The sequence below is a fragment of the Protopterus annectens genome, chromosome 2.part2 (genome assembly GCF_019279795.1).
Source record: "Protopterus annectens isolate FY-2018-M chromosome 2.part2, PAN1.0, whole genome shotgun sequence".
NCBI lineage: Eukaryota > Metazoa > Chordata > Ceratodontiformes > Protopteridae > Protopterus > Protopterus annectens.
Genome location: NC_056730.1, coordinates 112,169,662 through 112,184,459, shown reverse-complemented (window position 1 = coordinate 112,184,459; position 14,798 = coordinate 112,169,662).

The window sequence follows — 14,798 nt, the reverse complement described above, 5'->3', positions numbered from 1 at the left end:
AAGCAAACTACAGCCTACTAAACTGTGGTATAAAAAGTTTCAAAGCCCCTGCTAACACAGCCAACAATGTCTCCTATGCAGAAGAGTACACAAATGCTCTTTGTACTATGTAGCCACTTAAACAAATCTATTGACTCAGCTGTACCTGACAGGACTAAAGCCAGGTCCTCCAGAAAAAAATAAACAAGTCATAAGTTATATAACAAAAGAAAGAAAATGATATCTAAGAACAAGAGGGAACTTAACACAGGAAAAATACCCTCCACAGCTTGAACAAGCAAATCAGGTATCTTGTAAAATCATCTAAGTCTAGTTATGAGATTAAATTAGCATCCCTAGCTAAAGGCAACCATAAGACATTCTTTAGCTACGTCTAAAACCTAAAAGAGAATGCTCAGCTGTGTGCCGTACTTATAGTGGATGGTACCACTCACACTGAACCTGAGGAAACTGTCAACCAGCTAGTTGACAGATTTGGCAATAACTTCACCACCCCATCCCCACCAGCCATATCCCAAAGCATTCCTGACACCAGTCCTCTACTGAGTATTTCCCAAGAACAGGTCATGCAAGCAGTCTCCAAGGCTAAAAGCACAGCCTGTGTGGGACCAGATAACACACCAGGTTGGTTACTAAACAATCTAAAGCAAGACCTAGCAGAACCATTTGGCACTCACTTTTACCATAGCTTAAGCATTGGCTTTGTTTCAGCAGAGGGAAGAACAGGAACAGTAATCTCCTTGCACAAATGGGGGTCCATCATCTGACCCAGGAAACTATTAACCCACCAGCCTAACCAGCCTTATCTGCAAGGCGGCCATGGAAAGAATCATCATGGACCTTGCCAAAATGGACACAGGTGACGTTCAAACTCTTGACCCGATCCAGTTTTGTTTCGTCAAGGGTACATCTTGCTTATTAAACCCGGTGGACTTCATTGAGAATGTCACCAAAGCCCTGGATGAGGGCAAACAGTACATACCACCTACCTTGATTTAGCCAAGACTTTTGACATAATGTTCCACTCAGGGATCATTGAGAAGTTCAACCAACTGGGTATTAACCCATACATAACTAGAAGGGTAGCCAACTGGCTCACTGACAGAACGCACACTGTCAAAGTTGGGGAGTCCACTTCTACCAGTAGATCAATGGTGTTGGGCCCTCTACTAGATGGAATCCATTTCTCTGAGGTCCAGGTGAAAGTAAATAGCCTATGGCTTACCAGGTTTGCAAATGACTGCAAACAGGGTACAATCACTGAGTCCTCCAGTGATGTAAACATATTACAAAAGGGGCTGACACAGACAAATGACTGGTGCCAAAATCATAGACTAAAACTACATGCAAAAAAATGTCTTATTATCCCCTTTGGCAAAGAAGTAGCATCTGCTAATTATGATATAGATTGCACCCCTTTAAACTCAAACCCAGTGGTCCAAGACTTGGGAGCACAGGCTGATAGCAATCTAAATGTTGATGACCATGTATCCATAGTGGTAAGGACATCCTTTTACATTGCACATCTCATAAACAAGGACATTGCATCCAAGACTAAGGAAGTTATAACTCTGATGCACTCAACCCTTATCAGACCACTAATTGAGTACAATGCTCCCTTCTGTATGTATCCCACCAGAAACCTGCAGCAACTGGAAAGACCAGAGAGGTTTCTAACCAAGAGAATCCAAGGCCTCCAAAACATGACTAACATGAAAAGACTGAAAGCCCTGTCAATGTACTTGGTATCATGCAGGCTGCTGAGAGATGACCTGTGCCTGGCCTACAGAGCCGTCTATGACTCTGCCTTAAAGGAAATGCTGCACATCCACAAATCAAATTGGAAAAGATTCGCTCCAGCAATTTCAATGCAGCCTGTGACATTAACAGAACATGTTGGAGGGGCAGATATATCTCCCAGCGATTCCCACTCCTCTGGGATAAGCTCCCACTTTACATGAAGCAGAGCTCCTCAATGACTCTATTTAAGTGCAACCTTGACAATTGGATGGGTGACTGTAAATTAACCGTGGGGGGGCACCTATGTCACTCATGGAGAGGGGTAGTTGGTGCTGATAACAGAATTGCTCTACTAACTCATGTTTCCAATGTTTTTCAGCTACTTCAATATTATAATGTTTGCACAATCTCCAATCCAACAGTCTTGCTGCATTATTATGCCTTTCAGTATGCAGTCCTTCTACCATTAGCATATCACAACCAGATGTGTGACTGTTTCTAAATCTGTTTTACCAAACTTACATTTGTCTGTTTCTCCCACATGTTCAATGAACTTTGTAACCAACATGTACATAGTCCACTGTCTTGGGCCGCCAATATTAAAATTATGTCTTTTGGTTTAAATTCACATCTCCTTAATCATTCTTGTGTTTGATCCTGATCAACATGAGGTTATTCTAGGGGTTTTCTATACTTGCAACTATATTTTTGCATTTTCCACAATTCTTGCCTTCTCGTCTGATCCTTCGCCTTATATTCTTTGTTTTGTGTTTTTTGGCACATTCAGTTGCTGTCTGATTTTTATCTACTTCTGGTATGATTTTCATTGCCACTTGACACCCATATGCTTCTGCTAAGCTAAGTAGGGAAGTCATCTTAGGCTTATTATCCTCATGTTTTATAACTTTTTCTATGTTTGCATCTTGTGAGGTCAGCAAATATGTATGCAATGCTATGTTTGAAGAGCTATACATGTAATCAGTTTCGAGGATGCCCATACCTCCTTCAGAATGAAGAATATATAGTCATGTTCTAAACTAATTTTTATAAATCATTTGATAAGCATGAAGCATCCTTCTTGTTTTCCTGTCTAGCTAGTCCAACACCTTTTGGGGCCAGTCAATCACTCCAAAATTGTAAGTTAGGACAGGAAGAGCAAAATGCTTGGACTTTGTTCCTAGATGTCAGTGCTATTTTCAGTATTAATTTTAGTCTTCTAAAATATTCCTTACAAAGTTTTATTCACATATGTTCATACTTTATTGTTGATTTTCATCAATGCCCAAATAATTATACACTCCCCCTTGCTCATGTTCTTTTATATCATATTCCTGTCCCAGGCTGATGTTTTCTTGGTATTGCAGCTTTCCTTCTTTAAAGGTTGCTTTTGCACATTTGCCAAAACCAAATGACATTCTTTTATCAACTGAAAATAATTTGACCACTTGCAGTTGTGCTTTCAATTCCTCATTTGATGAACTACACAGTTTTAAATGATTGACAAAAAGAAGATGACCCAGTCTTTAGATTTTGTTGTTTTCTGGGAGCACATTGTAGCCATGACCTAATCTAAGTAGACAGTTTAATGAGTTAAAGGCAAGACAAAAGGGCAGCACTGTCAGACAGTAACCTTGGAATATCCCCCTTTGAATTTTTATCCCTGGAATGATCATTTGTCCTTTATCATGGCTAAATTGCAAAGTGGTTTGCCACTGTTTCATGGTTGCTGTGATGTAATCGATCAGTGTAGGGTGTATCTTGCACTTTTCTAAGTACTCTTTTATCTATGAATGTGGAATACTTTTACATGCTTTTTTGTAGTCTATCTGTGCCATACTTAGATTCTTCCCCTTTTTACAATTCTCCATTATGACTTTATTTAACAACAAATGTTCCATATGACTTTCTTCTGTTACCCTTTTGTTCTGTTGCTATGATTGAGTTTTCTTCTAAATAACTATAAACTTTATTGGCATCAATTCCAGTGTATAATTTATACATGGTTGGAAAGCAAGTTATTCATCTATGGTTTTTAGTGTAAATTGCAAGTTTGCTCGTAAGTAGGAGTATTGTTTTTCCTGTTGTTAACCAGGTTGTTGTCTGATCTGGGTGCACATATAAATACTTCCTTACTCCTGGCTAAATCTTCACATAAAGATGTTAATATTTTTAGTCAGAAGTTAGGTGCTGCATCTCGGCCTGGGGTTTTCCGTTTAGGAGCTTTTCTTAACTTTGTTTCAATCGCTCTGGCTGTTACTTCATCCCGTTTCATATCCTGTACATTTGAACTTCTTATTCTTTCCTTTACTTCTTCTATCCATTCAGCATCTTTGTTATGTTTTACAGGATCCTCATAAATATTTCTCCAAAATGTATCATTTTCTTCTTTTTTGGTGGTGTTTCAATTCCTTTTTCGTCATTTCCCTATTCTCTATAAAACTTTTTTGGGTCATCAATAAATTGCTTATTTTGTACTTTTCCTTTTATATTTATCTGCATATCTTCAAAGTTTTTCTGCCTGTCATTATATTTTTAGTTTATTATTTGTGATAGTGCACGATAGATCCTGATCTGTTCAGATACTGTTCATTGCTTTTATCACATCTATCTTTCTGGGAATTTTTGTTGATCTATTCCCTCTTTCTGATTGCTTTATAGCTTTCTGTGTTTGATAAGTCCATGATGGCATTTGATTTCTATCCTACCTTTCTCTAACTGCCCTGTATTTTTGTGGCACAACCTTACCTGTTATTAATTTAGCTGCACAGTAATATATCATATTTACTTCTTTTATAGTGCATGGATCTTTATGATCTGTTCTAATTGTTGTGTTCATTTGTTTTATCAAACTTCTAACTTTTTTCATTTTATTGACTTTCCGTACTCAATTTCTTTCATTGATCTTAATATATCTGTCCATCTCTATTAAATCAAGAAACTCTTAAATATTTTTCTTCTTAACTGAGGGCACATTCTTTCTTCTCCATTTCCTGCGGGCATTTTACAGAAAGTTCCAGAGCATCTTCCTGTACCACATTTTCTTCAGTTTCATCCTATGCCTTCCATTGCTCTTTATGGGAACTCACTGGCCTATCACTCCACAACATTGAATGCATCGGAATTGCCACAGTTTCCTGTTCCTTCCCTTGCTGTGCAACTCCAACTGAACTTTTGTACTGTTTTCCTATGAAAGGCCCCAAGGTATTTTTTTTTCCAAAATCTTCAGGCTGCAAAGTATTTTTATATGGCAGCTGATCAGATGTTTCCCACTCCACTGGTTTCTACTTAATTTGGAGATTCCTTGCTCTATCCTGCTGTGATATTATAACAGTTAGATTTGCTACATTAATTTTTTCATTTCACAGGTAATCCATAACCTCAATGTCTATTCCTTTAACTTTTCCCTTACTAATCTTCTTTTCTACTTTTACACTTTGTTTTCTTATTTTTTTGTATTGTGAAATTTTCCGTATCTAGATGCTTTTGCCAGTATTTCTCTTCAAATATCTTTGGTATTGCTCTTTTTGTATTGATTACATTTGCTTCCTTTTTTTGCATAAATATTTCACCATATTTTTCTTTTCATGTCCATATTTCTTCTTCAGATGTCTCCTGCTCCTCTTGTTTCTCCTAACTTGAGGGACTTGTTCCATCATGCTGTGATATAACCTGCGTTAGACTTTCTAAACTAAATCCTTCACTTTGCAGGTATTCCATATCTTCCTCTTCTATTTTTTAACTTCTACTTTACTAATCTTCTGTTCTGTGTTCCCTGTTTATAATCGTATTTCTTGTATTGTGAAATGTTCCATATCTGGATACATTTGCCTATATTTTCTTTGAATATCTTTGGGGCTGCATTTTGTACTGATAAATTTGACATTCTCCTTTGCATAAATATTGCACCATATCAGATGTCTCTTTCTTTCCCAAGTCTATATTTCTTTTTTATAGCTTTCAAAAATCTCTAGATTTTGTACTCTGTATAAAGAGGGTGGTTGACTTTAAATTGTTATAAAATAGGAAGGGTCCAAGGACTGAACCTTCAGGTGGCCTCTGCCTTAAAGATCACAAATGGAAAGCACTAGTTGCTGAACCTATCCTAAAAAGCTCCATCATAGAATAAAATCAAAACCATTGTACTTCTTCACTAAGGCCAAAGGCAGATAATCACCCTAACAAGAAGTTATGGTTCAGAGCTTCTAAACCCTTTTCATTTTCAGGAACAAGCCTGTGCTAGTATGTTCTTTCACCATACCCGTGTATACCTAATATGTAATAGAATGCAAGGCCAGTGCTATACTCAAACCAGTCATAAATTCACGCCATTGTGACTAAAGGATCTAGTATCGATCTACAAATTAGGAGAGCTTTGTACAAACTATCCTTTAAAATATTTTCCCCAGAAATCCCAAATTGACAGTAGGCCTAAAATCACTAACTGCTGATTTTTCCCTGATGTGGAATAAACATTAATGTTTAAAACTGTAAGGGACAATGCCTTCTCTTTTTATTTGCTTTTTTGCTTATCTCTGTCTCCTATGCAGCTAAACATCAGCAGATATCAGTGCCTCTCCTCACTCACAAGATCTACTAATGCCTTCACCAAACTACCACTGATTAACAGTTCATACCAACAAAGAGATCAAGCATCCTAGTGCCACATCATACTACTTCTGAGGGAGAATTTATTGCCTCTACCTCCCTTGTCCAGTAACCTGCAGGAGGAGCTGCTCTGCCCACCCTCAGAAAGCACTCTGCAACATTTCCACAGCGTTTGCCATGGAAATCTTGTGACTGCCTGTTTCCCCTCTCCTCACCTTTCAATGCTTCAGACACTTGAACAACTTGCCAAACCCATGTCAGCTGTGCCATAGTCAGGGTTTCATCCCTGTATACCACTGTGCTGGCTGACAGTACCCTTTCTAACTGAGAGATTAAAATGGGAGTAAGTGACTTGGCAAGAAGAGCACTTCCTTGCCTCAGGAATGGCATACGAAACATATTTGCTGCAGTGCATTTGCGTAACGGAAGCTTTTATTTCAGGATAACAGTTTAGCTATTGTAAGAGCAATCCTGCTCTTGTTTCTTATGTATAGGAAATGATAATGCCTGGAAAAGTCATGCATGCCTTGTTTTGTAAGACTTCAGGCTTTATTTCACATTTCATAGATTTTACTGTAAGAATATATATGCAGTAGGCATCCTTGCCATTGATTCTCCTGGTCATATCTGGAAAGCCTACCTTGTATGGCAGACACCAACAGAAGCATGTAAAGTAACCCCAATTTCTACATCTGGTTGGGTCAATGGCATTTAACTCTACTAGTCATATGATTTCTATTTTTTTAGTATTATCTGAACCTGAATAATTGCAAGGGGCATTGTCTGTGAGTTTTCACCTATTTCTTGACTGGCTTAACCCTCAATGCACAATTGTCTCTTTCCATGGGTAACCTAGGAAGACTGCCTGGTTAAGTGAGTTGCACAAAGTCACACAGTAGACAAGAAAAGGTAGAAAAAGACCAAACCCCATACCCTTGACACAGAAAGCAGCTCATTAACAGATCAATCCTCTGTGCTAACATTTTAGATGACCAGTGAATCATTACCCAGCAGTGACCACATGCAACTCAGTCCACATCAGGACCCCCAGGAAAGGTTAACACAAAGCACGCAGTTCTTGTTTATGCATTCCTTGACCACAGCTAAGGAGAAGGGTGGGGAACTATAAAGCAGCATTAAATAGATACAAATGGTCACCAATCAATATCAGTATAAAAACTCATTTGCATCAAACTCAGATATTGCAGCACTCTTGAATATGACTTTGTCTGCCATCTACTTTCTCTTATTCGTAAGCATTGTTGTTCTGAATAAAATATGCTATAATATCAAATAAGTTAAAATTTCTTGTTCATTACATTTTAATTATAGTCACAGTAATTTGGTGTTATTACCAGAAGACCAGTCACATAGTAGTTATTAATATTTTTTTCCAACACAGTGAAAACAGAACCTTTAAATATTTTAACAAGACAGAAGATCAAGAAGTGATTATGTCTTTTCAAATTTACAACTATTGTTCTTATAAACAATACTGATGGTATAAAAACACTTGACCTACATCTGTGCCTTGATAGATGTGCAAAACCTGTAAATTGAAATTAATGTAAAAATGGTAGGGCCACTTTAATTTTCTTATGAAGTTTCAGTCTCCAGTATTCCTTGCCAAGTGTTTGGTTACAGAACCATTGAAACAGTCTGCTTATTGTTAATTCCCTAGCAAAATACAGTTTAATCAGTATCGACCTCATGCCATTCTGAAGAGTGGCAATGTGGTTCCCAGGTGTGGGGAGGTGTTCAGAAAGATTTGTAATCTATAGTCTGAGCCCAGCTATTCTCATTAGGGGTACTATATAATTATCGGCCATGGGATGACTAAGGCCAATCCATAATCAAATGGGGAGGTTATTTTAAGCACAAAAATAAAAAAGGAAATTGACTAGCCTTAAATGGCCCACAAGGACAGCTAGTCTAGTACTTGCCTATGAACCTATAATGTTGCTGTGGTGTGTTCTGCTAAATAACGCAGAGTTTTTAGTGTGGTATGACCCAGAATGGATTATTAAGCATAAACAAAGACTAGCAGATGATTGATGTGCTAGAGAATAGGCAGCATAGGTAATGATTGCAGCGGAGTAAATGGCAGCCAGTTCACTACTACATTGGCTGAGCTACAGTGGTCATGTGACCAGAGAGGGAGAAACAAGAAGGTTGCATGCCCCATCGCTATGTGCATTAACATGTACAATGATGCCTGCAGCAAAGGGATTCATTAGGCTATAAAGCTCCTTTACAGCAAAGTGTCAGCTCAGTTGATCATACAAATGGGGTGGAGACAGGGGCATAAATCCAGAAATGTGGCAAGAGCAGAAAGTGGAACACACCCAGCACTAAATGAAAGACAGATAGGTTGGTAAGAAAGCCATACTTTTAGTGGGGTATGGTGTCCATCTTTCATTTTTTTAAGATGAGTAAAGAGAGATGATATCAAGGAGCATGTACATGGAGGGAGGAAGGTATAATAAAGACAGCAGTGGCAGACAAACACATATAATTACAACCAAACAAAAAGCTAATACAGAAAACAGTCACAACAACTGCTCTTCCTATGCCCTTTTGCTGAAATTAGGATAAAAACGCAATGCCTTAGCCAGTATTACTACACATCTTTCCTGGCCCGGCAAACTCTATAAGACAAAAACACAAATTAAATAGAGCTTCTTTAAATGAATGCTGACTCAGGATGACTTATTTCAAAGATGTGAAGGAATTTAGTACAAAAACGTGGGTACTTCTTGATAGAATCACAAAAACGAGTCATAGTCAGCAAAAGCAGGCAACACAACCAGTAGAAAATACTTTAATAAAACAAAACGCAAGAGTTAAGCGCTTTCATCCATCCCAAGACTTCATCAGCACTCTTAGGGACATTAAATCTGGTAAACTTGAAAGCCCTTTAGCTCAACATTTTAAGTGGTTGGGAGGGTGGCCAAATGGTTAAGGTGTTTGTCTTGCAAGCACAAGGTACAGGGTTTGAGTCGCACAAGGGATAATTGGCTAGTCTTAAAGTGACTCGCAAGGGCAGTTAGCTTAGTACTAATCTATGAACCTAAGTGTTTTCATACTGGTGATTTAAATGGTTTAAAGGCAACTATTTTAGAAAAAATAGAACATGAGCTAGAGAATTGCAATACAAAAAGAAAATTGCTTCACAATTTCAAGACAAAATACTCGAAACCAGAGTGAACAAAGAGGGGAGGTGGTGCTATGTAACTCTTTCAACCCCAAATCTTTCTATTCCCCTTCTGGTACTAAATGTCTATGTCCCTTGTAACAATCAACACTCTTTTCTTGCATCATTATACCCTATTCTAAACCATTTTCAAAACCACTATATGATTCTAGGTGGTGACTGGAACATGTACCAAAATCCAGACCAGGACAAATCAAGTATGACTCTAATACATAACAAACAAGCATCTCTTGCTTTAAATTAACTCAAACATGATTACAAACTATATGACCCCTTTAAATATGGAGATAGCCCAAATTATTCTAGAAAATTTACATTCTACTCTCATTTCCACAAAATGTGGTTGAGAATAGACTTTTTTCTAATTTTGGAAGCACTATTCAATTTAGACCCAAAACTGAACATCCACACTAGATACCTCTCAGACCACTCCAAAGTTACTCTAAGTTTTAATGGCAACCCAAAAAATAGTACAATAAAAAGAGGTTACAATTGGTCCCTGAATCCCAATCTTCTAACCAAAAAGGAGATAATAAATGAGATTCAATCCATACTCAAATCAACCCTGTCTAACATTCCCAATGCTCAGATACCCCTGGATATTGAATGGGCGGCAACCAACGCACAAATTAGGGGAACACTCATTAAAAAAGCAGCTTACTATAAAAAAATTCAACTTAAAGAGGAGCAGGACTTAGAAACAAAAATACAGATATTCGAGCATGACTCATATAATATTCAAACAGAAATCGAAATCCTGAAACTCCAAAAGGATCTTTATCTCTTACATAACAATAATTTATCCTTTTATGAAACCAAAATGTTAGCCAACTATGGTAATGAAGTCCAAACACCATCCCGAGAACTAGACAGAATTATAAAACAAACCAAATCCCCCTCTCAAATATCTGAAATATTTTATGAGAACAAACACTACACTAAAAATGATTATTAAAACCTTTGAATTAATATATTGACAAATGTATGGAGAACACCTAGTACTACCCTCAAAAGAAGATAAAACACGCTTTCTACAAAAACTCAGTTTCCTGAAACTAGGCCCAAACCAACAAGAAAAATGAAGCAAACCTATCTCTATTGATGAAATAACCTCAATAATTCAACAAATGAAAGCACGTAAAGCCCCTGGCCCAGACGGGCTTACCTCAGAATTTTATAAAACTTGCTCCCCCATCGTAGCCCAAATTTTATTTTACATACTGAACTATATAATAAATTATAAAATTAATGATATACACTTTAATGCGTCTAAAACTATTTTTATGCTCAAAGAACGAGCTGACCCCAAAAACCCAGATAGCTATAGACCCATATCATTATTAAACACTGACACTAAAATCTTAACATCTATACTTACAAACAGACTGAAAAACCTAATGGATAAAATTATCTTCCCTGAACAGTCTGGTTTTATAACATGCAGACAAATGAGTGATAATACATTAACACTTAATACACTAATCTCATATGCTCATATGCTAATCATAACAACATAAACATATATGCTCTAGTTATTGATGCCCATAAAGCATTTGATAGAGTAAATATAAAATTTTTACTTCAAACTCTACCTTACTTTAACATACCTCAAAAGTTTATCCAGATCCTACAAATATTATACAATAGCCCCTATACATTTTTATATATTAACAAAACCTGGTCAAATAGAATTCCAATTAAAAATGGAACCCGTCAAGGATGTCCTCTATCTGCTCTACTCTTTAACTTATACCTAGAGCCTCTCATCCTAAATATTAAACAAAATATATATCATAACCCCTCAATAATTTATAACACCAAAATCTTCTTATCCACTTGTGCTGATGATCTCAATATTTATTGTACCACACTAATTTCGGACATAAATAAAATATTATCTGCTATTGAACACTTCTCGATGATATCGAACTACAAATTAAATCTCAAAAAAACTAACATCTTCCCTTTAAAAACTCCAAAACCATTCTCTCTTCTACCACTGGTAGGGAAATTAAAAACAGAAGAAGTAATTAACTACCTAGGCATTACATTCTATATAAACAACAAAGATTTTTACTCAAACAACATAACTCAAAAATGGCAAAACATTTTACTAGACCTTAATAGATGGAAAAATCTAAGCCTACCATTTCTGGCCAAAGTATCTGTAATTAAAATGAATGTGTTACCCAGATTACTCTACATCTTCATGACTTCCCTGATTACCATACCAATATTTGTTTTAAGCAAATACACACCTTGCTTGCTAAATTCATATGGGAGCCCAAAAAAAACAGAATCTCATATGACAAATTAATAACCCCCAAAAATAAAGGTGGCTTAGACCTTCCAAACTTTGAAACATACTACTTAATCATAAATGCTAATAGAGTCTTACGAATAGCCGAATACAACCCAAAAAATAAAGCTTGGTACCCGCACTGGATAATAATATACCATAGACACATTAAAAGTCTGGACATCAACCCCAAAGCCTTACCATTTCTAAATACCAACTTGATGAAATCTTGTAACTTAATAGAACCCCTTAAACACTCCATTTCACTAACACAAAAACTATTCAAATCCCTAAACCTTATACAAACTATGATGACATTACAACCCTTACACAAAAACCCTAATCTTAAAATAAATAATCAGACCCTAAACCTAAATCACTTCCTTCAACTAATCAATACAACCATCCAAGACATATACCCATATTTAAATTGCTCTGTACAAGAAATAAGGAACTAATTGAACCTCCCCAAAGCATACTTAGTGATCCTGAGACAAATCAAAGAATTATGTACCAGTTATCTCCATGACTCTAACATAAACAACAAAGATATAGCAACTTGTAACTTATTTTGGAAAACTATCCTCTCAACTAAAAACTTACCACCTATTCATTCAAAATAATCAAATACATTAAATTCCAGAAACATATACTCATATCTGACTATTGGAGAAAGAATAATTCATCCATTGATAATCATCAATTGGTCCAAGAGATTAACCTAACAATAAAGTCTATACCCCTTCAAAAACTAGCATTTACCCAACGTATGATTTATAACGATGCATATTTCACACCTGCTATCCTACATAAATTTAATCCTATAAAATCCCCTTTCTGTCCACACTGTAAAGACCAAACTGCTGATTTAATCCATCTCTTCTGGAGCTGTAAATGTGTATTTAAACTTTGGAACTCCCTTAAACTTCAATTACAAAAGACGGGCTACCAGACATCTACACTCACCTGGGAATTTACTCTATTACATATCCTCCCAAGCAATATCTCTAAAACCCAAGCCATTACCCTGATTAATATTTTTCTGTTAATGAAACTTTATATAGCTACCAATTGGCTTAACCCTACTAACACTTCTTGGGAGAATTTTAGATTGATGGCGACTAAACATCTGTTAGCCCATAAAATAATAATTAACAAAAGGGACAAAAATATTAAACTTAGGAAATTATTGGAACAAATTTTTAATATTATTCTGGCATAACTTTCCACAAATGACCATACTTAATTATAACTAAGAGTCTTCATAACATCTCACATCCCTAACTCCTAAGAATCTTTTCTCCTCCTTGTTTAAAATTTTGCGCATAATAACCCTTGCTGAATTATTTCTCCTGCTCTACTGAATTTTGAAAGCATCTATGTATATAGCGTAGATAGTACTGTTTGATTGATTATCCTATTTTTGCATTGCTTTCAATGTATACCAATTGTTTAATGTTTATGTGTTTTCTCTCTATTTGTTGCATTTCATTTGCTGTTTTGTATTGGTGTAAAGAATAAATAAAAATTATGGAAAAAAAAAAGAAAATTGCTTTACAAGGAAGCTTTATTAATATTGAAATATTCCACTTTGATTCCTGGGGTGCTTAATACTGAATGTTGCTGGAAATATTTAGTATAATTATATTTAATTTATAATTATATTTAATTGTTTAATTAATTGATTGTATTATTGATGTTTTAGGGAAGTTTTTTTGTATATATATATATATATATATATATATATATATATATATATATATATATAGGAAGTGATTTTTTTACTGGGCTTTACTCCTAGAAGGCTTTGTGTAAGCTGGGCACTAGAGACTAATATTGTTTTATTACAAGTGGAACATTTGGCTATTTGTTGTTTTATTCATTTGTGAAATTCATACTTTGTGGTTTTGTGTTTGCTATATTTGTAGCAAGCAGAATGCTGTAGTTTAAAAGAAAAAAAAAAACCTTTTTTTAATAAAAGATGTGGAAGGAGTGTTGAGCAGGACACAGAAGTGGGACCTGAATGGCTGAGGCAAGAGGGAGGGGGGTGTCAATACAAGGAATGGCTTTTTTTTTTCTTCAGTAGAAGAGCTTGGGGGGCATGGGTCTAGCTGTGATAAGCTGATCACTATAATGTAGGGCAGGAGATGGGGTGGGGAGCTGGATCATGATAGTGGCACAGGGCACTGGCTGAACCAGCTACAAGCATAGTAGAAGTGATTGTGGCTAATATTACATCAAGTTACAGCAATGACAGAGAAGCGATCACAATAATGCACCTCATTAACATAATGGGCTCCTATCACTAGCTCAACTGCAGTTTCAGTGACTGCCATTTCAGCAGTTTTGTTGACAGAAGAGAATTCCATTTTCTCCACTGAAGTGCAACCTCAGAGTAGGCTTATTACAGTTCAGCAGTGGGGGTGGGGAGGTTGACTTGTTATATGTTCAAAATGGACGTCAAGAAATTCCTCTTGAGAGCAGAGCAAAGTGACTGCCAGTCCTCATAGCCAAGTGTCCAGAAGTATCCGTTGATTTCCACCACAGGACATTTCTGTAGCACAGTTGGTTCACTTTTTCTAGCCTATGAAAAAAGCAGCTGGCCTTCAGCATTCAGTTTTACCTTTCCAGTCTGGACCTTCAGATGCAATGTTGTCATTGCAGACTGACAGAATAACATAGCATGAAGGCGTGACTCTGTTATACAGTGACATCAGTCTCTTGCTTTGACTCAGCTAACTCAGGACTGATTAACACTGTTAAAGTCAGTCAGGGATGGTGGTCATGAAGGCAACATTGGCTATCCCATACTAGGGGAAGGGATACTGCAGTCATCTCAGATATTGACATCTGGTGGAGGGTGGATAGAAAAGTATGCAGCATACTGGCCTGGGCTAGCACATTGGTCTACCAGGTAAAGGAAATGACACTAGCCAAATT